The sequence below is a fragment of the Nomascus leucogenys genome, chromosome 16 (assembly GCF_006542625.1).
Source record: "Nomascus leucogenys isolate Asia chromosome 16, Asia_NLE_v1, whole genome shotgun sequence".
Lineage (NCBI taxonomy): Eukaryota > Metazoa > Chordata > Mammalia > Primates > Hylobatidae > Nomascus > Nomascus leucogenys.
In genome coordinates, this window is record NC_044396.1 from 77,324,373 (window position 1) to 77,347,014 (window position 22,642).

The 22,642-nt window shown below is 40.1% G+C and overlaps 1 protein-coding gene across 3 annotated transcripts in view; it reads left to right on the forward strand.

Moving 5' to 3' along the window:
- The window catches only part of NSMCE2 (NSE2 (MMS21) homolog, SMC5-SMC6 complex SUMO ligase), a 288,122-nt gene that overhangs the window by 160,856 nt on the left and 104,624 nt on the right, over nucleotides 1-22,642 (forward strand). The gene's annotated exons all lie outside the window — the stretch shown is intronic.

Sequence of the window (22,642 nt, forward strand, 5' to 3'; positions counted from 1 at the left end):
TTATGGATCCCAGCTGGGTTCAGATCCCTTTCCCATTTTGTAGTTTCAAAATTAGCAGCTTCCATGGTCACTGGTGGTACAGGTTGAGTATCCCTTATCCAAAATACCTGGGACCAGAAGTGTTTTGGATTTCAGACTTCTTTGAATTCTGGAATATTGGCACTATTCTTACGGGTTGAACATCCCTAATCTGAAAATCTGAAGTCCAAAATGCTCCAATGAGCGTTTCCTTTGAGCACAAGGTTAGTCCTCAAAAAGCTTTGGATTTTATGGCATTTCAGATTTTGTATTTTCAGATTAGGGATACTCAACCTGAATTTGGAAGTACATTTATTCATCAGATACTCATGGAATGCTTACTATGTGCCAGAAAATGTGCAGGGCACTGAAATAGAGTAAAAAAGACACTGGCCCACCCATGAAAATGTATAATGCATTTGAGGGGAGATAGGCAATCAAATATACAATTATAATACAGAATACATTCAATAATAGTGGAAGTACATATACTTAAGAGAGCATGTCAGATGAGTATTTAAGTCAGCCTTAGGGCATCAAGAAATTCTCCTTACAGTTATATCTGGGTTGTTTTCTGAAGAAGAAGGAATGCTACGTTTAAAGTTAAGAGAGTTACAGACTTATGTGTCATATTGAGAAATTTGGATTTGATTTTAAAGGACCTTACATTGAAGGTTAATAAGAATTGATCTGTAACTGAAAAAGATAATTGTAGCATGGAGGTAGGTTGGAGGAAGCAGAGTCAGAGGTTGGGCCCATAGTAAGCCAGGTAAACAGTAGCGGTGATTTTAACAAAAGTAGTAATAGTGTAAGTTGAAAAGAAGTGAATGAGTTGAAAATATAAGAATTGGAAATCACAGAATTTGGTAATTGAATTTATTCCTTCCACAAATATTGTTGAGCTGCTATGTGTTAGGCATTCTGTTAGATATGGTGGGGAACAAGAGAGACACCCTGTCTGTCCTCAGTCTAGTAGTATTGACATCAGGGCTTTTAGAGTGGACAGTTTCAGTGGATGATGATGCCATTTACCAGAAATGGAACAGACAGGTGTCTCAGACCAAAGATCCCCAGATGCGAGAACTGCTTCTTTAATGCCCATTTTGAGATTTCAAGGTGTCCATGTGATTGAGAATCACTGTATCTAATGAAAGTGTATCTCTATGTAAACAATATTTAGGGGGGGAGTTTGAGAACCACTGTTATAGGTGATAGTTGAAGCCAGGAAGTAGATATTACCCAGGAAATATATGTATAAAGAGAGGAAAGGATGGCTGAGGATTGAACCTGGCAAACCCATGGAGAGAAAAGAGGAACCTGAGGGGAAACCAACAGAGTATAAAGAATCTAACATATTTTCCAAGATGGAGCCCTTAGAATCAAAGGGAAGAAAAGCAATATGGCAGCAACAGACAGCTGAAGGGCATATTGGATGGGCTCCTGGTTCAAGGTGTTGACCTGAGCTTATATATGAGACACCATATGTTCACCACCACCTCCACCATCCCACTCCAGTTGTATCACCTCTAAAGTGTCTGAATGAAATTAGTAGGAAAAAGTCTTTATCACTGCAGACCACCAAGAAAAGGTGCCATGCAAATGCCTAGCTTAACAAAACTTGGTTCCAGCAAGAACTGTTAGCTTACGGTTCATCCCATGCTAAGGAGGACCCTGCCTGGAAAGTAAACAGAGGGGCCTCTGACCAGTGCTCACAAATACCCTTCAGCTTACAACAGCAGAAGCTAGAGACCTGGGTGAACTACAGAGTAGTTGTGGAAGAGGAGGGGGGACATATTTTGAAATGTCTGGAGCCTCTGGTAATTACATAGGTACTAGAGAACAGAGTCCCCCACCCACAGCACAAACACATACCCATGCGATGGCTCAGAACTCTCACCTGGTTTACTCTCGCAGAGTCAGGCTAACTGCAGAAGAGACAGTGCTAGCTGCCTATGGGTCATGGTGATAGACAAGGACAGGAGAGTCATCTTTAAGCTGCAGCCACTTTTTTTTCTTTTGCTAGAACCTAAAAGTTTTTATTAAAAACCCACAACATTTTTGATAGAATACTCACAATTCTCAATATTGGTTACATGTAGACTCTATCTGGGTAAGCAATGTGGAAAAAATCACCAGACATGGAAATGTCTTTGCCAGAAACTATGCAGGGCACTGAGATAGAGTGAAAAAGACATTGGCTCACCCCTGAAAATGTATAATGCAGTTGAGGGGAGACAGGCAATCAAATATACAATTGTAATACAGAATACATTCAATAATAGTGGAAGTACATATACTTAAGAGAGCATGTCAGATGAGTATTTAAGTCAGCTTTAGGGCATCAGGAAATTCTCCTTACAGTGACAGGATTGTTTGTTCTCTGAAGAAGTAGTGCTATGTTTAAAGTCAAGAGAGTTACAGACTTATGTGTCATATCGAGAAATTTGGATTTGATTTTAAAGGGCCTTAAGCTGAAAGATGTTCCAAAAGGAAGATCCAAAAGGATCTGTTCCAAAAGGAGAAGATTGTGAGCAACCATAGCAAATGGGCTGCTTTGAAGCAACCTTGCAAAAATAATAATTAAAAAAAAAAAAACCTCTAAATTTCTAATGTGTATTGTCATTGAAAATTGAGGAGTGATTGTGTTGATAAAATCAAGAATCATATCTCAATGTTATTAAATAGAAAGTAATGATGATTTAGTCTTAAACATATTCTAACAAAATTATTATATTTTAAGGAACTATAAGAACTATAAAGAACTATAAGCATCCAAATGTGTGCGAGTCGGGTAAGGTGGAGTGAGGGAGGAGATGGTTATCTCAAAAGAAAGAGAATTACTTTGTATCCAGTTACCTAATAGTCCCGCATGCTAAAAATAATGGAGCATCCGTCACCTTAGGCATTAGAGGGGAAAAGGCTGTTGCTCAAATTTTACAGCTTGCTGAGGCATCTTTTCTTCAAAGAGCGACAGACAGCAAGATCATCTTTGACACTGAAAGATTCACAACATATCCCACTTCTGTATAAATCCCCCGAAAAGCAAAATTTATAGAGGCATTCTGGAGCCACACAAGTAATTAGTCAGAATAAAGAACTCAAGAAAGGGAAGATTTAAGAGTTGTTTTTTTTTTAAGTAGCATAGAATTAATTGTGACTAGCAGCTGTTAACGTAGTGGTGTGCCATAAAGCTAATGATAAATGATTCCTCAACAAAGAATAATGTAACAGACTAATGGCAGGGATCTACAATTATAGACTGTTTCTCAACAATTAGGCAGGAGGAAGACAAAAGAGTCCAAGGAGAGTAAAAAATGGCTGTTTTATAATTAGCATTGATTAAAAAAAAATACAGGATAAAGAAAGTTCAAAGTTGAGCAGTAGCAGAGTAAAAATAGGATGAATAACTTCCTAAGTTACTCATTCTGTTCATTAAAGAGAGGAGGGGAAAAAACTTCTTAATCAATATGGCTAAGGGGAGAGGGAACTTCTTAATCTATATGGCTACGGGAGGGGGAAAGAAACCATTCTGGAAGCATAAAAAAACTAAATATAGCTTTAAATTAAAACCGCTGGGCACGGTGGCTCACGCCTGTAATCCCAGCACTTTGGGAGACCGAGGCGGGCGGATCATGAGGTCAGGAGACTGAGACCATCCTGGTTAACACGATGAAACCCCGTCTCTACTAAAAATACAAAAAAATTAGCCGGGCGTGATGGTGGGCGCCTGTAGTCCCAGCTACTCAGGAGGCTGAGGCAGGAGACTAGCGTGAACCCAGGAGGCAGAGCTTGCAGTAAGCCGAGATCACGCCACTGCACTCCAGCCTGGGTGACAGAGCAAGACTCCGTCTCAAAAAAAAAAAAAAAAAAAAAAGAGAAAAGAAAAAAAATAAAAAAAAAAACACCAAACATTTATTACCATGCAGTGACTACCCTATGTTGTTAAAAGACAAGGATTCAAATTGGCTTTTAAAAAAAATTCAACCACTATATGATCCAAAGGTACATCTTTAAAAATATAATAATGGAGAGGTTGAAAACACGTACCAGACAACAAACTAAAAAATTTGGGGTGCTACTGTTGAATTAGAGGCAAAAGTATTATACCGTGCAACTTTATTATTTTTTGCTGTTAAAAATTCAGTGAACACTGGCAAAGCAATCCTCATAAAACTTTCATCCTATCAGAATGCATTTAGAAGTACAAGGATTGGAAGAAACACAACTGCTGCTGCAATTTGGACTTTTTTTTCAGAGTAAATGAACATTCGCACACAAAAAAATATATAGAGGAGTGACTGCTCAAAGCTTAAACAAATAACTACACATTGTACTTTGTGTGCTACAGAAAGTAACTTATAAGATCAATTAAATATTTATAAGATTTATACTGGCCACAAAGAGAATTTTAAGGGATTTTAAACATTGAAATTGGCCAAGCGTTGTGGCTCACACCTGTAATCCCTACACTTTGGGAGGCCAAGGCAGCAGGTCACCTGAGGTCAGGAGTTCAAGACCAGCCTGACCAACATGGTGAAACCCTGTCTCTACTAAAAATACAAAAAATTAGCCCAGCGTTGTGGCAGATACCTGTAAGCCCAGCTACTGGGGAGGATGAGGCAGGAGAATCACTTGAACCTGGGAGGCAGAGGTTGCAGTGAGCAGATATTGTACCACTGCACTCCAGCCTGGGCGACAGAGTGAGACTCTGTCTCAATAAATAAATAAGTAAAGGTAAGCATTGAAATTGGACTTGCCACATTCTCTCACCATAGTGCTGACAAATACACATTTATATCAAATATTAACTGAAATAATAATTTGAAATTTAAAAAAGAAACTTATCTATAACACAAGTCAAAGGCTACATCAAAACTATAGTTAAAAATGATTCACAAGTTAATGGCAAGAACATACATAACTTATCAAAATGTGTAGGTGGGAAGAGGGTTTATCAAAATTAGAGGAAAATTGTTGCCTTATTAAGCTAGATAGCATAAACATAAGTGAGTTACATAGCGATGCAAGGAAAAATCTAAAAAAAATACTAAGGATAGAAAAATGAAAGAATAATGACAATAGCAGCAATTAATGAATTAGAAAAGCAGAAAAACAATAAAATGATAAATCTAAGAGCTGAATTACTGAAAATTGAAACAAAATTAAGATCAAAAGAAAATATGAAGGCCAGCCCTGTGGCTCACGCATGTAATCCCAGCACTTTCGGAGGCCCAGGCAGTGGATCACCAGAGGTCAGGGGTCAGCCTGGCCAACATGGTGAAACCTCGTCTCTACTAAAAATACAACAACTAGCTAGGTGTGGTGGCAGGCACCTGTAATCCCAGTTACTCGGGAGGCTGAGGCAGGAGAATGGCTTGAACCCAGGAGGCGGAGGTTGCAGTGAGCCAAGATTGCGACACTGCACTCCAGCCTGGGCAGCAGAGCAAGACTCCATCTCAAAGAAAATATGAAATTAGGAATAAAAAAGGTATATAACCATAGACGTGTTGGGAATTTTTAAAAAATATATTTGAAAAGTTATATTTTTAACTCTGTGACAATTCAATTTTAACTCTGTGACAATTCAATCTGCAAAATGAATCTTTTCTTTTTTCTTTTCTGTTTTTTTTTTTTTTTTGAGACAGAGTCTCACTCTATCACCCAGGCTGGAGTGCAGTGGTGCAATCTCAGCTCACTGCAACCTCCGCCTCCCAGGTTCAAGCGATTCTCCTGCCTCAGCCTCCTGAGTAGCTGGGATTACAGGCATGCATCACCATGCCCGACTAATTTTTGTATTTTTAGTAGAGACGGGGTTTCACCGTGTTGGTCCGGCTGGTCTCGATCTCCTGACCTGGTGATCCACCCGCCTCCTCCCAAAGTGCTAGGATTACAGGTGTGAGCCACCGCGCCTGGCCCCAAAAATGTTTCTTAAATGACCAAAATGAGCCTCAAATGGCTAACAACTATAAATGACATTGACAAAAACAGAATTTAAAGAAAGACTCCTCCCTCCCCCAAAATGCAAATTCCAGGCGTATTTATCACTCGATTCTGTCAAACTTTGAAGGAACACAAATGTCATATGTTATCTAATCTATTTCAAAGCATGGAAATGTCTTGTGAAACTTTGCATTTTGTTTTATGAAGCTAGGATATCTATGACCAAATTATTTTTTTCCTCATCTTTATTGAGGTATGATTGAAAAATAAAAATGTTATGTACAAGTCTACAACTTGATGTTTCAATATAGATATAAATTATGAAATAGTCACCGCAATCAAGGTAATTAACATATCTGACACCGCATAATTACCATTTTCTTTTTTTTCTTTTTCTCTTGTGTGGTTAAAATACTTAAGATCAGCGTTCTTCAGTATTTCAAACCAATCTCAAGTATACTGTATAATATTGTTAACTATAGTCATGTTGCTTTACTATGATTAAATTCTGTATTTTTTTTTTTTTTCTTAAAATATTAAGAGACCTGGCATGGTGACTCACACCTCTAATTCTAGCACTTTGGGAGGCTGAGTGGGGCGGGATTGCTTGAGCCCAGGAGTTAGTGACCAGCCTGGGCAACATGGCAAAACCATGTCTCCAAAAAATAACAACAAAAAAAATTAGCTGGGAGTAGTATCGTGCGCCTGTAGTCCCAGCTACTCAGGAGTCTGAGGTGGGAAGATTACCGGAGCCCGGGAGGTCAAGGCTGCAGTGAGCCGTGTTCATGCCACTGCACTTGAGCATAGGCGACAGAGTGAGACATTGTCTCCAAAAAAAAAGTTAAGAACACTTCCACTAAAACCACGTATAGGAAATCTTAAGTCAAATAGCAAATATTAATAAAATCTGGCAGAATATTGAAAGATTCCTAAATGTGATCAGTTAAGATTTGGCTCACGCCTGTAATCCCAGCACTTTGGGAGCCCAAGGCCAGTGGATTGCCTGAGGTCAGCAGTTCGAGACCAGCCTGGCCAACACAGTGAAACCCCGTCTCTACTGAAAATATAAAAATTAGCTGGGTATCGTGGCAGGCACTTGTAATCTCAGCTACTCGGGATGCTGAGGCAGGAGAATCGCTTGAACCCAGGAGGCAGAGGTTGCAGTGAGCCGAGATCGCATCATTGTACTCCCACTGGACAACAAGAGCAAAATTCTGTCTCAAAAAAAAAAAAAAAAAGATTTGTCTCACTAATGTAGCATTTGTTCATCATTAGAAAAATCCATAAAATGGTAATCACATTAAGAGATCAAGAGGAAAGCCATTTTCAGTCATTATTACCAAGACAAGCTGTAATATTAGAGTAATAGAGTGCTAGTGAACAAGCAGTGAACTAAAGTGACCACTTTCCTTGTGAAACTTAAGTTCCAATGGGAGAATGACAGTAAACAGACAACTATTAAAATAAGTGCATGGAAGATTTTGATGTATGTTAGATTTTCAAATCTGTGGAGAAAAGTTGGCTCATTCAATAAAAATTTTGAAACCATTGATTAATGTCTTAATAACTATATGTTAAATCTAAAATTTATACTTTAGATTTAAATATGTTACAAATGAATTGAAGATTTTAACATTAAAAATTGAAACTAAAGTGTGAAAAGAAACAGTCCAGGGTATTTATATTACCTTATGTTCTGTTTGACCTTTTCATTCATGTTAGAAGGAAGCATGCTTGGGAAGAATTATGAGCTGAAGGATAATATTGCCCTACTTCTGAGACAATAAAGACAAAAGCAATTGCTTCAAACTTGCAAGCATTCAGCAAAGCATAACATGGTTGCAAGATGTATTATATTTGAAGATTTTACATACAAAGAACTGAAACTGCAAGGGGCAAAATTAATATCATTAGGCTAAGGCAGGCAGATCACTTGAGGTCAGTTCAAGATCAGCCTGGCCAACATGGTAAAACCCCATCTCTACTAAAAATACAAAAATTAGCTGGGCATGGTGGTGCATGCCTGTAGTCCCAGCTACTTGGGAGGCTGAGGCAGGAGAATTACTTGAACCAGGGAGGCGGAGGTTGCAGTGAGCTGAGATCACACCACTGCAGTCCAGCTGGGCGACAGAGTGAGACTTCATCTCAAAAAAAAAAAAAGTCAACAACATTCCTTGATACATTAAGTTTTTTTTAGAGAAAGTCCAGCTATACTAATGAGACTTACTAACATTTTTCAAGTGTATTCTGTGTATTACCTCATGCAGTACTGAAGACAGTCATTGGAAGTATACAGATAGGGTTTTACAGGGAAGGATATGGAGACACAGAGGATCATAGTAGCTTGCCCTAGGGCACTCAGGTATAATAATTGGCAGAGCCAGCAGCCAGGCACGGTGGCTCACGCCTGTAATCCCAGCACTTTAGGAGGCTGAGGCAGGCGGATTACTTGCGGTCAGGTGTTCGAGACCAGCCTGGCCAACATGGTAAAACCTTGTCTCTACTAAAAATGCAAAAAAATTAGCTGAGTATGGTGGCACACGCCTTTAATCCCAGCTACTAGGGAAGCTGAAGAACAAGAATCTTTTGAACCAGGGAAGCAGAGGTTGCAGTGAGCCAAGATCATGCCACTGTACTCCAGCCTGGGTGACAGAGCAAGACTGTCTCAAAAAAAAAAAAAAAAAAATAGGCAGAGCCATGAGTGAAATTCAATCTTGTACCAGAGTCCACTTTATTATACTGTTTCAAACATGGTTCTGAATTTTAAAGATCTCAAAAAACAGGTTCCTTAAGATGAATTCAGAGAGGGAAGAAATTTCACTTAATCTGCTTCAAGAGTAAGTTTGGATGATAGCATCCCCACATCACAGCTGGCAGTCCATTTGGAGCTTGTGAGAATCCTTTTCTCACCTACATGCAGTCTTTGCCAGAAAGATGTTCATGGGGAGTGTTCAGGACTCAAGTTTCATTCAGTTGACAAAATAACTTCCAGAAAATCACTTTGAAAAAATTTTGGGCAAAACATTTCTCTGTTTACTCCAAAACAAATGAGTGGACTTTGAATGCCACCTACTCACTTCACCAACATACATTTTTAGAGCTGGTTTTTCTCCATTTGTAACTATAAAAGGAAAGCACTGCAATCAGCCTGGCCCACTTTGAGTTCTCCTTCCCACACCCAGTTTGATTGAAGGACACAAGATTCCTTCAAGCAAGAATACTCAGTGCTTATGTGGGCATCGCATGATCAAAGTTTCTAAGCAAAAATATTTCTTTTTCCAAAACCTGACATTGTTTTAGGTTTGAGATGATGATGATCGTTATTATTATTATTTCAAACATTAAAGGCAGACCTGAGATTTTTAAGTTTCTTTAAGGTGGTGTGAACTTTTGAAAACATTCAGAAATTACCAGCTGCTATTGGGAGGAATTAAAAATAAAAAAGGAAAAAGAATTGGGAAACAGTATTTTATGATTTATTTATTTACTTATTCGTTTATTTATTTTTGAGATGGAGTTTTGCTCTTGTTGCCCAGGCTGGAGTGCAGTGGCGCAATCTAGGCTCACAACCTCCACCTCCTGGATTCAAGCGATTCTCCTGCCTCAGCCTCCCAAGTAGCTGGTACTACAGTCATGCACCACCATGCCCGGCTAATTTTTATATTTTTAGTAGAGATGGTGTTTCACCATGTTGGCCAGGCTGTTCTAGAACTCCTGACCTTGGGTGATCCACCTGCCTTGGCCTCCCAAAGCCACCATGCCCAGCAACACTATTTTATATGTATTATTTTTGGTATAGAAATGTAAAGATACTTAAAATGTTTTTTGTTTTTTTTTAAAAAAAGCATCCTTTCATCCACCCAGATTTTTCTAGCCTCTTACTTTTACTTTAATTAATCCAAAAAAGATGTGTTATAGCCTATTAAGGTTAGACTACCTCTATTGATATATTGCTGTGGAAATGTTCATAGCATTAAACAGCTACTATTTCCTTACTGTAAGTGACATTTATTAACTAAAAACAACCTGCTTTTACTTGTTTCACTTATATTCTCATGAATTCAGATTTGTCTTAAATTTTTATAGCTATAATTTCATCCAGTTCTTATTTATTTGGTCATATGTCTCTTGCAGACATTTCTTAGGATTTGTTTTGTTTTGTTTTTTAAGAGATGGGGTCTTGTTCTTTCACTGAAGCTGGAGTGCAGTGGTGCCAGCATAGCTTACTGCAGCCTCACCCTCCCCAGCTCAAGAGATCCTCCAACCTCAGCCTCCCAAGTAGCTGGGATAACAAGTGTGAGCCACCACACCCAGCCCTTTTCTTAGTTTTTATGTTTTAAATCAGTCTGAATCCTGATCTTTACACAGTAAGATTTATGTTGACAGTTGATAATAATGTTGATTATAACATTAGTATTAACCTACATTCACTAAATCTTTACTAGGTGACAGTAAAACAACATGCACAATATGATATGTATTTTTTATAAAATATATATATTTTTTACAAAATATATTTTATTTTATGATATGCTGTGCAGAAAAGTTATATACGCAGCCGTTAAAAGTAGTTGTCTTTGATGGTAGGACTGCAAATGATCTGAATTTTTATATGTGTGTTTAAAATTTCTATAGTAAAAGCGTACTGGTTCCATAATTTAAAAGTTTAATAAGGGAATAATATAGTCAGCTATAGGACAAAGCAGATAAATGTCAATAGCTTTCTTATATACTACCCATACCTGTTAGAAAGTTTCAGGGAGATGCAGGGAACAGAATAAATAAGCAAACAAAAATTCCATTCTCAATAATGACATAATACATAAAATGCCCACAAATGAACTGGAAAAAAAAGTATTTTCAAAAAGAAAACTTAAATTTTTGAGAGATCTTTGAAACAATGGAAAATTATATCACGGGTCTTAATGGGAAGACAGTGATTTTTAAATGGGAGAGACTTGAATATGATTAAATATTAATGTAAAAGAGGAAACTTGGAGTTTACGTACAACAGAAGGAATAGTTTTTCAAGTAGACTCAGTGAATATGAGTAGACATGGAGTTTGAGTGAGAGCTAGAAAATAGATTTTTTTCAAAACCTGACATTGACTTTTCCAAGTTTCCAGCATATATTCCTGGGCAGAAGATCTCAATAATAGCAAAAATAGCAACCATTTATTGGATGCCCGTTTTGTCTTAGACAACAGAATAAATGTCAGAGCTGGAATTTGAACTTAGACCTGTAGTCTAACATCTTTTTTCCCTACAGTATACTGCATTATACTGCCACCATAAGACCTGGACCTCAGAAGGGGAAGCAGGCTTAGGGTTAGACTTTTTAACATGCTGAATCTAAGAGATTTACACAATATCACTTTGGTGATAAACCATTGAAATATGGTCTGGAGTCTGAGGAAAGAATCAGCTGAAAATGTACTTACAGATGTCATCTGGAGATGGTTGAATCCTTGTAATCCTAGCTGAGATTGCCCAGGAGAGTGTAGTCAGCAAAAAGAGGATAGCACCAATTCTGGGAACACGAACTTTTAAGAGACTAGTAAAGAGAAGCTAATGTATGAGACTGGAAAGGGATGACAGATAGAAAGAAGAGAAGCAAGTGTGTAAAATAACACATCCCTACCGGCCAGGCACGGTGGCTCATGCCTGTAATCCCAGCACTTTGAGAGGCTGAGGGGGGGCAGATCACAAGGTCAGGAGATCGAGACCAACCTGGCTAACACGGTGAAACCCCGTCTCTACTAAAAATACAAAAATTAGGTGGGTGTGGTGGCGAATGCCTGTAGTCCCAGCTACTTGGGAGGTGAGACAGGAGAATGGTGTGAACCCAGGAGGTGGAGCTTGCAGTGAGCCGAGATCCCGCCACTGCACTCCAGCCTGGGTGACAGAGCAAGACTCTGTCTCAAAAAAAAAAAAAAACCTGTTTCATCAGTATTAAGATTTATATTTTCTTGCATTTGACTATCTCAAAAATTGGCATGTGTCTTATTATCAATGAGGTCTTGTAATTGGCAGTACACAAATTAGTAGTGCATAAATGGGACATCTTATAACTGGAAGAATATTTTAATCTGGTAGTTGATGGTTTAAAAACCAATCATGCTTATCCATTTCTAAATTATTTTAGAATGAAAGCATACGTTTAACTTTTATAAGCCTATTTAAGCAGTGCATAGATTAGATTAAATGAATGGTTACCTGTTAGATGGGTAGTTCTGGAGTTAAGAGCGCAAGCTCCAGAAAGAGCCAAGGTTATTTAAAGTGTCCTCACCTACCAGCTGAGTCCTATGGGTGAAACTCTTTACTCCCTTAAGCCTAAATTTTCTTACCTATAGAACACAGATTAAAAGTCTCTATTTCTTAAGATTGTTGTAAGGATTAAATGATATAGTACAGGGGGGGGGGGGGGGGGGGGGGGGGGGGGGGGGGGGGGGGGGGGGGGGGGGGGGGGGGGGGGGGGGGGGGGGGGGGGAGGATGACATGGGTAAAGAGATTAAAAAAAAAAAAAAAAAAATGATATAGTACATGTAAAGTACTTAGCACTGTGCCTGGCAAATGGTAAGCTCTCAGTCAATGATAGGCATTCTCATGATTTCCGATTGGAAAGAAAGTGGTGCCCTTCCCATCCTACCCCAGGGTACTGCCATTTCTCTTTAAGTAAAACTAGATTATATCTGAAATAGGCAAATATGGAAGTTTATATACACTTAACGGGAGCTACATGTTCCCTTCTCTTGAAGGATATTAAACTGTAGTATCTGCTAGAGAATTTCCATTAGCAGGTGTATGCAGATTCTGAGCCTTTTTTGTGCTCAGCTCAAAGCCTTGACCATGCTTGAATACATAACAAAGTACTGATTGATAATGTTTAACCCCTAGGGGCAGGCTTTCTTTTCGCCCTGAGCAAAAATGATGCAATCTTTGTGGATGGGTGTTTGGGGAATTCCTGCAATATATCTTAGATGCAGAGTTTTGGGTGGAGTTTTGTTTTTATGTTTGTTTGTTTTGTTTTGTTTTCACTTTCCACTTTAACTGTGATCCATTCCAGGGGATTTTGTACTTTCTCAGATGTTACACTGGATGAAAAGTAGTAACTGCATACAGATAATGTTATAAATCTTCATCTTGGTTTGTATTGTAAAGGCAGCATCTCATGTGACTTATCTTTATATGGAGTTGCTAAATTAGTATTGTGCCTTTCCTCCAGAAAGCTTAAAATGAAGTCGTATAGGCATCCTGATTTAAAAGATAATTACTATTCCATTTCCCAAATGTTCTACCATGCAAGAAGAATTTGGAGGAAAAAAAAAAGTTTATTCCTTTGGGGAAAATTAATTTTACTTTGTCTTGGTAAAATGCTACCACATATGCAGTTAAATGACAATTCCCCCAAGAAAAAAATTTTTTGGCAGTCATAGTCATGATGACTTCTCCTACAAGATTATCCTAGTGCTCAGGATGCTCCTCAAAAGGCCTAGAAGATAGCAAATATTTTTTTAAGTGTGTTTCTTGGGGCTGTAACTAAGCATCTCTCTTAATTCAGCAAACTACCTTTTTTATTCAGTCAAAATTTACCTTTTAAATTAGGCTTGTAATTTGATTTTCATTAGTATCAAAGCATTCTCTTTTGACTTCAATATTACATTTAATAATTCAAACTCTAATATCTGTTGAAACACTCTGCGTTTCAGTTGTGTTTGAAGATGTCTAAAAAGAAAAGTCTTTTGCATTTTTCATATTCTATTTAATGGCTGGATGCATGTCAGTGCATAGGATTTGAGTCATTAGTGTGCCACAAAACATTTTACCAAGAAATGGTGCGTCATCAAATAATTGAATTACTATGGTAGCTGTAAATGGGACCCAATTTACAAAAGTAAATAGTGTCCCCTTTTACAAGAAAGAAAATTAACCATGCTCATTCAGATTCTGAAGTTTAATTAGCTTTAACTTGCTAAAAGAAAGAAATTGAGCAAGTAAATAGCACGTACTTCACCATATATAGCCAATCCTGAGTCACTGCCATTTTTTATATAACTGACCCACGTGGGTTCTTTGCTTTTTCTTTTATCTGTTTACCTCAGATTTTTTTTTTAATAAAGGACTATAATTTGATTGGCTTATAAATTCTTCCCATTTCTAAAATGCTGTAAGACTTTAAGCCTAATTTCCTTTGAGCCTTAATCCTCTTGCTAATTGATGTGACTGAGTTGTCTGGAATCAACCTCCTTGGTGCAAATGACTGAGACTGTGACGTTCTATGGAAGCAGTTTGGTCCGGGAATGAATCCTTTCATTCAGCAAACACATGCCACGCCAGCTGAGTCCTGAAAGAGCTCATGGTCTCGTAAAGGAACCTAGTTGTTTTACAACATGGCCCCCAAAATTATTTGACACTCTTCTCATTAACAAGATCCTTCCACTTGGATCTGGACTCTGTAACTGCCTGCCAATAGAATATGGCGGAAGTGACGCATTGTATCACTTAAGAACCTAGCAGCGTCCACTTCCTGTCTCCTTGTATGCTCACTCTTGGAACCCAGCTACCATGCTGTGATGAAGCCTAAAGACCCAAGCAGAGAGGAACCAACAGCCAGTCCCAGCTTGTCAGCTGTATGAATGAGCCATCTTGGAGGTGGATTCTCCAGTTCCAGGAGAGCTGCCCCAGTTGATGCTACATGAAACAGAGACAAGTCATCAGTCATCCATCCCCACTGTGCCCTGCCGAAGTTTGTGAGCAAAATAAATGACTGTTGAGTTAAGCCATACATAGAGTTTAGGAGTGATTTGTTGCTGGAACAAGGAGGTAGACACATAAACAATTTTGAAGCAATGTAGGTTACAATGACAGTGATATGTACTGTGTATCACAGGAATACTGAGTCGAGACACCTAATCCTTCCTTCATAATCAAGGAAGACTTCCTCAATGAATGAGATGGCAACTGAACTGAATCTCAGGTTAACCAGGTTGGGGAATAAAGGGTGGCGTGTTCTAGGCAGAGGGGACAACAGTGTGATCACAAGCAGAGAGGAAGGAAACAACATGGTGTGCAGAAGGAATTATGAGCACTTAGGTGTTGCTGGAGCTTAAAGCTGGAATAGGAAGTACTAATTATGTAGCCAGAGATATTGGCAAAGGTTGAATCATGAAGGCCCTTGTATGCCAAGTGAAGGCATATTGTGTACACACAACTTGTTATTTTCATTATTGTTGTATTGCATTTTTGGATTGGAGCTGTCTGATCAGGTTTGTGTTTTAGACAAATCCTTCTATCAGCAGTGGGGAAGGTGGATTTCAGGGTATGAATCCTGAAGCATGAAGACCAGTCAGATGGCCATTGCAGCAGTTCAGGCAAGGACAATGAGGCCTAAATTAAGACTGCGATGGTGAGGATGGGGAAGAGAAACTAGATTCAAGAAATAGGTGGTTTTAAAAAGAAGTATTTAGAGGGTAAAAAGAATACTAACTGGCCGGGTGCGGTGGCTCACGCCTGTAATCCTAGCAGTTTGGGAGGCTGAGGCAGGTGGATCACAAGGTCAAGAGATCAAGACCATCCTGGCCAACATGGTGAAATCTCTGTCTCTACTAAAAATACAAAAATTAGCTGGGCATGGTGGTGTGCACCTGTAGTCTCAGCTACTCAGGAGGCTGAGGCAAGAGAATCACTTGAACCTGGAAGGCGGAGGTTGCAGTGAGCTAAGACTGCACTGCTGCACTCCAGCTTAGGGACAGAATGAGACTTCGTCTCAAAAAAAAAAAAAAAAAAAACAAAAACAAAACTAACTGATTATAGGGAGGAAAGAGACAGTGAAAGAGGACCCTCAGATTTCTAAGTTAGGTGAAAGCTAGATGCCAGTGCCACCAGAAGGGAGTGAGGGGGACTATAAAGAGGATAACGCAGGGGCAAAGGTAGAGAGTACAGCTTTGATGTGCTGGATTTGTAAAGTCTCTGGCATCCATGTAGCGATGTCAGTGAGGCAGTTGGAAATACATGTCAAAACTTACAGATTTAAGCTGTAAGAAAAGATTTGGCAGCCATTGTCACAAAGGTGCTAGCTGAAATTATGAATAGACAAGCTCACCCAGGGGAAGAATGTTCATTTAAAAAAGAAGAGGGCTGTCGGGTACAGTGGCTCACGCCTGTAATCCCAGCACTTTGGGAGGCCGAGGCGAGTGGATCACGAGGTCAGGAGATTGAGACCATCCTGGCTAACATGGTGAAACCCTGTCTCTATTAAAAATACAAAAAATTAGCTGGGCGTGGTGGCACATGCCTGTAGTCCCAGCTACTAGGGGAGGCTGAGGCAGGTGGATTGCTTGAATCTGGGAAGTGGTTGCAGTGAGCCAAGATTGTGCCATTGCACTCCAGCCTGGGCGACAAAGCAAGACTCTGTCAAAAAAAAAAAAAAAAAAAGAGGGCTGAAGGTGAAACTCTGGGAGCACCCTGACATGTAGAAGTTAGTTAAAGGAGTCCGGGCCTGTAATCCCAGCACTTTGGGAAGCCTAAGCGGGCAGATCACTTGAGGTCAGGAGTTCGAGGCCAGCCTGGCCAACATGGTGAAGCCCCATCTCTACTAAAAATACAAAAATTAGTCAGGCGTGGTGGCACATGCCTGTAGTCCCAGCTATTTGGGAGGCTGAGGCAGGAGAATCACTTGAACCCAGAAGGCAGAGGTTGCAGTGAGCTGAGATTGTGTCACTGCACTCCAGCCTAGGTGACAGAGCGAGGCTCCATCTCAAAAAAGAAAAAAAAAAAAGACATTTAAAGGAAAATTTGCCCACAAAAGAGATGGGAAAAGAATGATCCAAGAAGTTCCAGGAGAACCAAGGAGGAGTCATCTCAGAAACCGAAGGCGGAGAGTTGAAAAAGGGGGTAATCTCCTGTGTCAAATGTAAACAGTCAGTCCAGTAAGATAAGGATTGAGGAGGGGTCATTGGTGACTTTTGCCAAGCTGGACAAAATCAAATTTCTTTTTTTTTTTTTTTTCTGAGATGGAGTCTCGCTCTGTCGCCCAGGCTGGAGTGCAGTGGCGCAATCTTGGCTCACTGCAAGCTCCACCTCCCAAGTTCACGCCATTCTCCTGCCTCAGCCTCCTGAGTAGCTGGGACTACAGGGGCCCACCACCACGCCTGGCTAATTTTTTTGTATTTTTAGTAGAGACGGGGTTTCATTGTGTTAGCCAGGATGGTCTTGATCTCCTGACTTCATGATCCGCCCTCCTCTGCCTCCCAAAGAGCTGGGATTACAGGCGTGAGCCACCGCTCCCGGCTGGACAAAACCAAATGTCAATGGATAAGTGCATGGAAAGTAAGAAAATAGACACCAGTGGTACAGCCAAGGCAATGAAGAGTAGCTAGAGAAGAACACAGGAGCATGAGAGGGTGGTGGTGGTGGTTTTGGAGAGATGGAAAATACGTAAATACTTTTATGACCCAAATAGCTCATGCCATTAAAGGGAGGAGATTGAAGAGAGAAGAAAAAGAAGATGTGATTCATGTAGTAGCATCTATTCAGAGGTAGAAGGGCAGAGAGTCAAGGGCAGTCTTTTGGGATACAGTAAGTGTGGGTATAGATGTAAATAGTTTTGTAAGAGTAGGGCAGGAGATTGAAGATTAAAGCTGATGGACTTAATTTTTTTCTGTGAAACAGGAGACAAGTTTGTTCACTGAGGGAATGAGTATAGCAGGGATTGATAGCTGTGTTAAAGACAGTGGTGAGTCTTAGAGTAGTCTTTTAAGAAAATGGAAACAAGGGCTAGCTCACAAGAGGCAAGAAGGATTGTTGGTGACCCAGAGGCCCAGTTGACATTGGAGATTATGGTCTTATACTAGTAATCTGCATAGTTGAGGGCTTTTATTCAAGGGAATGCCCCACCCCCATCCCATTCACCCCTCCCTCCCCCCGCCCCACTTTCCTGGCTCCCCTGAGTCAGGGAGAATGGGCAAGCCTCCATAGGAAAGAAACCTCAGCCTGAACAAAAGCAAAGTTTTGTTTAAGACAACAGATGGAGCATTCTGTGTGCAACTGGAGGGTGGCTTGTTTTGTTTTTTATAATGGCATGAGGGTTCTATAAAGTAAAATAATAGAAAAGATTAGAAGGGACTCAAGAGTGAGAAAAGCCACAGATAAGAAAACACAGAGGAGTAAGAGGATGAGGGTAATGGAGAGAGGTGGGGGGGTTATGGGAGTGGCAACGTGATTTGCTTCTTATTTAGTCGCCAGAGGTTACTTGAAGGAAAGACTTGGTTGGAAGCTATTGCCTGACATTTCCTTGATACAAGACATTGTGGTCACACAACTGACCAGTGGTCCTTAGCAGTTTCTGGCCTGCTCACAGAGCTTTGTCTTCTGTTTTTGAGATGGAGTTTTGCTCTTGTTGCCCAGGCTGTAGTGCAATGGCACGATCTCGGCTCACTGCAACCTCCGCCTCCTGGGTTCAAGCGATTCTCCTGCCTCAGCCTCCCAAGTAGCTGGGATTACAGGCATGCGCTATCACACCTGGCTAATTTGGTATTTTTAGTAGAGACGGGGTTTCTCCATATTGGTCAGGCTGGTGTTGAACTCCTGACTCAGGTGATCCGCCCACCTCGTGCTGGGATTACAGGCATGAGCCACTGTACCCAGCCTACTGACAGAGCTTTGTAAAGAGAAAGTGAGAGTCCTGTGCCAGACACAGATGGGCTCCTGAGTGAATGCTGCCAGCCCCAGAGTTTGCAGTAGAGCAGGAGTTCCCAGTCCGTGGCCTGTTAGGAACTGGGCCACACAGCAGGAGGTGAGCAGCCCACAAGCAAGCATTACCACCTGAGCTCCACCTTCTGTCAGATCAGCAGTGGCATTAGATTCTGATAGAAGCATGAGCCCTATTTGTTGTGCACTCCTTATGAAAATCTAACTAATGCCTGATGATCTAAGGTGGAACAGTTTCATCCAGAAACCATCGTCGTGTCCTCCCTACCCCCGCCCCCACCACACCCCAGTCTGTGATAAATTGTCTTCCATGAAACCGGCCCCTGGCACCAAAAGTTGGAGACAACTGCAGTAGCATACTTGCTTGAGTTATCCCATAGAGTTGTGGAACAGCAACATCTTACCCTGTGGCCTACTCTTGTTATTGCAGTACCCACAAATTTAACAGTAGTAATCATAATATAAACAATAGCTTATATTTATATGGCTTTATGTTTATTAAATGTTGCTTTCAACAACTCTAAAACAGGGTAGGTAATGTTATCTCATTCATAGGTCAGGAAGCCTCAATCTCAGAGGTTAAGGTCATACTGCTAATAAATGGATGAAATAAAAATAGAAATCAGATCTTCTGACTTCTAGCTCTTTTCAGCTATGCCACACTGCAGTTTTGGAGCTGGAAACTGCATTGGGCTCATGTAATCCAACTTCTTCTCTTATAGATGAAGCAACTGAGGAAGCAGCCTGGTGAAACAAAAAGAAAGCAGATATTGCAGGTTGGATATTCTGGGATAAATATTTTATTTAAAAATCTTTTAATGTTCCAGAAAGGTTCAGTAACTTTCTAGTGGCCACAGTCAGTGTCGAAGCCAGAGCTGGAACACACCCTACTACACGACTCTTGGAATTGGGTTTCAAATCAAGAAATGTGGGAGGATGTATCTCTGATGAGTCAGAGTAGTGGAAGGGAGTGGCCCCAGAATGTGACTACCTGGAAGAATCTGGTTCCTTAGGCTAAGTCACTAGTGTTAGCCCAGTATAAAAATGTGTTTTTCAGAATGGAATCAGGAGGGTAAAATTAAAGATGAAATCATCTGAATAGCAGTTCTCCACCAAGACAGCACTTTAGCTAAAGGATGATTACAGTGTAGGGCAGTTCATTTTGATTCACCGGGGCTATAGCTCTATACTTTTGTGTGTGGTGGTTGCTTTCCCCACTAGATCTGGGTTCTAGCCCTCCCTGCTGGCTCCCTCACTTAGTGGACATTGAACCATTCACTTTCCTTCTCGGGGCCTGAGTTTCCTCAATAAAAAGAATTTGGATATAGGTAGCCCTCTTCTTAATCTATTGTGGTTTAATTCCCTAATTTCATTATATTTATTTATTTATTTTCTTTTTTGAGATGGAGTCTTGCTCTGTTACCCAGGCTGGAGTGCAGTGATGTGGTCTCAGCCCACTGCAACCTCCGCCTCCCAGGTTCAAGTGATTCTCATGCCTTAGCCTCCTGAGTAGCTGGGATTACAGGTGTGCACCACCACACCCAGCTAATTTTGTATTTTTAGTAGAGATGAGGTTTCACCATGTTGGCCAGGCTGGTCTTTAACTCCTGACCTCAGGTGATCCACCTGCCTTGGCCTCTCAAAGTGCTAGGATTACAGGCATGAGCCATCATGCCTGGCCAAATTTCTTAATTTCAAATATACCCTATGGCACAGATATTTTAAGGCAAAACATAGGTATATTATGCCATACATAAGTGTATTGGATGAAGCTGACAGAGAAAAGTATATAATCATTATGAGAAAAGAAGCCTCAATATTTACATTTCGGTGAAAAGGGGGAGAAAATTACTGTTTTGCGAGTCAACCAAAGTACTCCATAGTCATTACAGAAGCATGTACTTACCTGTAATTTTTTGTGGAATTGTTCAAAGTTTATTGTTTAACACTTACTGACAATCACTATTATGCTGGATACTATGAGAGCAAGTTTATGCAAGCTCATCCCCTGCTGTGTTAATCTAGGGAAAGAATGGAACAGTGATCAAATTTGCAAGGTTAGAAATGCTAAAGCTCTTGCTTTCTGTCAGAAAACTCCAGCTAGGTATTCAAATTTTGTCTAGATCCAATATCAGAAAGCCTTTATTATTTATTGAAGCATCTGCTCTTTCTACTTTTTCCATTTGGCTTCTGTGCTCTGTGGTTGCTATTCTCAGGTAATTGGGGGTATGACTTCAGTCACTTTTGAAATATTGCAAACCAAATCCTCTCATTGGAGATTCAGCACACTTCAGGCATTTTAATAAAACTCTAGTATCTTGAATTCTGGAAATTTAATTAGTATACTTACACTTTGAATTTCTTCTTGCCTGAACCATTGCACATTTTTACAGAACAAATATTTAATCCTTAAGATTTCATAACCAAGGGATTTAAAGATTAGCTTTGAAAATAGGTCAGGGAAAATATCCACTTTGGTTAAAAGCTAATCATGTAAAGAAGTAAAAAAAAAATAGCTTAGAAGCTTTTGAAAAACATTTTTAAAAATCTGTTGTATTGGCTAGGCACAGTGGCTCACGTCTGTAATCCCAGCACTTTGGGAGGCCAACGTGGTCATATCACCTGAGGTCAGGAGTTCAAGACCATCCTCGCCAACACAGCAAAACCCCATCTCTACTAAAAATAGAAAAATTATCCAGGTATGGTGGCACGCACCTGTCATCCCAGTTACTCGGGAAGCTGAGACAGGAAAATCACTTGAACCCAGGAGGTGGAGGTTGCAGTGAGCCGAGATTACACCACTGCACTCCAGCCTGGGTGACAGTGAGACTCCGTCTCAAAATAAAATAAAATAAAATATAAAATAAATTGTATAGTTCAGGTGTGATGGCTCACACCTGTAATCCCTGCACTTTGGGAGGCTGAGGCAGGTGGATCACAAGGTCAGGAGATTGAGACCATCCTGGCTAACATGGTGAAACCCCGTCTCTACTCAAAATACAAAAAATTAGCCGGGCGTGGTGGCAGTTGCCTATAGTCCCAGCTACTCGGGAGACTGAGGCAGGAGAATGGCATGAACCTGGGAGGCAGAGCTTGCAGTGAGCCGAGATCGCGCCACTGCATTCCAGCCTGGGCAACAGAGTGAGACTCCCTCTCAAAAAATAAATAAATAAATAAATAAATAAATAGTATGCAATTTTGTGAAAGTATATGAGTCAAACTTTCCTTTAGTTTGCCACTCATTCATTCATCCATTTACTAGTATTCATCCATTTATTGTTCATTCATTCATTGATTCACCAAAAATTGTTCTAGACACTAGGGTAGCAAGAATAAATAAGACAGTCAGAGCTTACTATGTGCCAGGCACTTTGAAATTTGGAGCTCAATGCTTTTAGCTCCACAATCTGGTGTCATGGTGTAAGCATTACACTGGAAGTCTAGTTTTTTTTTCTAAAAACTAATTGGTAGGCTGTGTGGCTTTAGGTGAGACCCATTCTGTGTCAGTTTCCTCCTTTCTGCAATGGTATTGCTCACTCTATTTACTTCATAGCTTTGATGTCAGAATCAAATGAAATGGTGGTTTTGAAAGAGTTTTGGAAGTCCCAGGTGTTATATAAAGCAAGTAGTATTCTTGCAAATGTGGCAGTGGTTTTGACCATTTCAGTGCCTCCGCGAAAAAGGTTGAAGATGAGTATCTTTATATTGTTCTCTTGAATTAGATCTAGATCTATATGTTTATGCTGGTCAGTCTTACCATTTCCTCCACTTCCTGTGCAGGCGACAGGGACCTCATAATGAGGTAGCTGGGGGAATGATGACTATAGTGAATGAAACTCATTTAGAAAATATTATTCAATTTATACATTGCATTAAATCAGCAAGTAATGATTAAGTGCTCAGATTAAGGGAGCAGAGAGAGAGATAAGGTAGAAGATGGCACCTGTCTTCAAGAAGCCTAGACTTGGATTTGAAA